The sequence below is a fragment of the Alexandromys fortis genome, unplaced genomic scaffold (genome assembly GCF_014885135.2).
Source record: "Alexandromys fortis isolate MF-2015 unplaced genomic scaffold, M_Fortis_MF-2015_v1.1 scaffold_1, whole genome shotgun sequence".
Taxonomy (NCBI): Eukaryota; Metazoa; Chordata; class Mammalia; order Rodentia; family Cricetidae; genus Alexandromys; species Alexandromys fortis.
Genome location: NW_026067927.1, coordinates 3235881 through 3238536, shown reverse-complemented (window position 1 = coordinate 3238536; position 2656 = coordinate 3235881). Strand labels below are relative to the sequence as shown.

Here is a 2656-nt window from a genome sequence, read left to right as displayed (position 1 = left end):
TTCCTGCATTGTCTCTCTCTCCCACACCAGCCATACCTCACATTTGACCCTGTTTCTCTTTTGCACAACTAAAAGCAGGTGTGGGGATCTGTTCCATGTTCTGGAGACAGCCAACGTTGGAGGGACCTATGGGCACAAAAGTTAGTACTAGTTCATATGGAACTTTCCTGGGGCTCCCCAGGCTTGCAGGCTTCACCATATTCCAAGACACCTTGACATGCAGTACCTCCTCTGGAGCCAAGGGCCACATTCACAGCCTCCAACAAGAGAATGTTGCTGGGCCTGGAGAGATGGCTCAGTAGTTAAGAGCACTTGCTATTCTTGCAGAAGACCTGAGTTCAATCCCTGGCACCTACATTTGGCAGCTCATAACTGAATGTAACTTTCTTCTGAATTCTGGAGCAACTGTACACAAGTGTATATAAAAACATAAATAAAAAGAGAATTTTAAAAAAAAAAAAAAAAAAAAGCCGGGCAGTAGTGGCTCACATCTTTAATCCCAGCCCTCGGGAGGCAGAGGCAGGCGGACCTCCCTGAGTTCAAGGTCAGCCTGGTCTACAAGAGCTAGTTCCAGTACAGGCACCAAAAACTACAGAGAAACCATGTCTTGAAAATCCAAGAGAGAGAGAGAGAGAGAGAGAGAGAGAGAGAGTCCAAGTCTTAGAACATTCTGGCCAAGGGCTGTAATCTGTTTTTCTCTTTTTTTAAAAAAATAAATTAAAATATATACACATGCTTTTTATTAGTATAGATATCTTAGACAATACTGTAATCTTGGAAGGAGGTCCTCACTATTATATCAACAGTGAATTTCTGACAGAGGCAAACTGAGCACCATAAATTACAAACAGAAAGACCATGCTGGAGGACAGCAGAAGTTAGCTAAGGGTGCATCATCCTCACCCCCCTCCTCCTCCTAGAACTTCTCCTGCTCATCAGCGGTGGCATCCTGGTACTGCTGGTACTCAGATACCAGGTCGTTCATGTTGCTCTCTGCCTCTGTGAACTCCATCTCGTCCATGCCTTCACCCGTGTACCAGTGCAGGAAGGCCTTGCACCCGAATGTGGCAGTGAACTGCTCCGAGGTGCGCTTGAACAGCTCCTGGATGGCGGTGTTGTTGCCAATGAAGGTGGCAGACATCTTGAGGCCCCCAGGAGGGATGTCACACATGGCCATCTTGATGTTGTTGGGGATCCACTCCACGAAGTAGCTGCTGTTCTTGTTCTGCACATTGAACATCTGCTTGTCTACCTCCTTCATGGACATGCGGCCACGGAAGATGGCAGACACCGTCAGGTAGTGGCTATGGGACAGGTCAAAGGCAGCCATCATATTCTTTTTTTTTTTTTTTTTTTTTTTTTTGGTTTTTCGAGACAGGGTTTCTCTGTGGTTTTGGAGCCTGTCCTGGAACTAGCTCTGTAGACCAGGCTGGTCTCGAACTCACAGAGATCCGCCTGCCTCTGCCTCCCAAGTGCTGGGATTAAAGGCGTGCACCACCACCGCCCGGCTCAGCCATCATATTCTTGAAGTCGAACATCTGCTGAGTGAGCTCAGGCACTGTCAGGACTCGGTACTGCTGGCTGCCCCTGCTGGTCAGGGGTGCAAAGCCTGGCATGAAGAAATACAGGCATGGCAAGGGCACCATGTTCAGGGCCAGCTTGCGCAGATCTGCATTCAGCTGGCCTAGGAAGCGCAGGCAGGTGGTTACCCCTGCTCGTGGTGGCTGACACCAGGTGGTTGAGGTAAACCATATGTGGGTGTGGTCAGCTTGAGGGTGCGGAAGCAGATGTTACGCAGGGCCTTGTTGTCAATGGAATAGGTTTCAGCTCTGTTCTCCACCAGCTGACACACGGAAAGGGTGACATTATAGGGCTCCACCACGGTGTCAGAGACCTTGGTAAGGGAATGACACTGAAGGTGTTCATTATGTGGACTGGGTACTCCTCTCGGATCTTGCTGATGAACAGGGTCCCCATGCCTGAGCCTTTGCCTCCCCCAGTGAGTGGGTCAGCTGGAAGCCCTGGAGACAGTCACAGCTACAGACTCCTTCCTGACTACATCCAGGACAGAGTCCACCAGCTCAGCACCCTCTGTATAGTGGCCCCTTTGCCCAGTTATTTCCAGCACCACTCTGGCCAAACCCAAAGTTGTCTGGCCTGAAGATCTGGCCAAAGGGTCCTGACCTCACTGAGTCCATGGTGCCCGGCTCCGGGTCTACCAGGATGGTCTGAGGTACGTATTTGTGGCCAGCAGCTTCGTTGTAGTACACATTGATTCTCTCCAGCTGCAAGCCACTGTCACCATGGTAACTGCCTATGGGGTCGATGCCACACTCACCGCTTATCACCTCCCACAATTTAGCGCCAATCTGGCTGCTGCACTGGCCTGCCTGAATGCGCACTGTCTCAGGCATGGCGCTGGCCCTCGGAGCAGTGGTGGATCGAGGGCTAAGGAGCGACAAGACCTCAAGACTGGAATCTGAAGGCTCAGATTCATCCCTAATGGAGGTGGGGGTGATGTGGGGGGGGGCTGAGATGTGTGTGGGTGTGCGTGGGAGGGGGAGGTGAGGAGGGATGATGACTTCCGCAGATGAGGATCTTAGTCATGACCTGGAAGCCCAGACTGGTTTTCTAGTGTCCTTTCAGGATTCCGGGA

General features: G+C 51.1%; 1 pseudogene; it reads right to left on the bottom strand.

The window, feature by feature from the left end:
* Nucleotides 1-913: 913 nt before the first annotated feature.
* On the bottom strand, nt 914-2414 carry LOC126502752 (tubulin beta-2A chain-like; annotated as a pseudogene).
* Between the last annotated feature and the right edge of the window lie 242 nt (nt 2415-2656).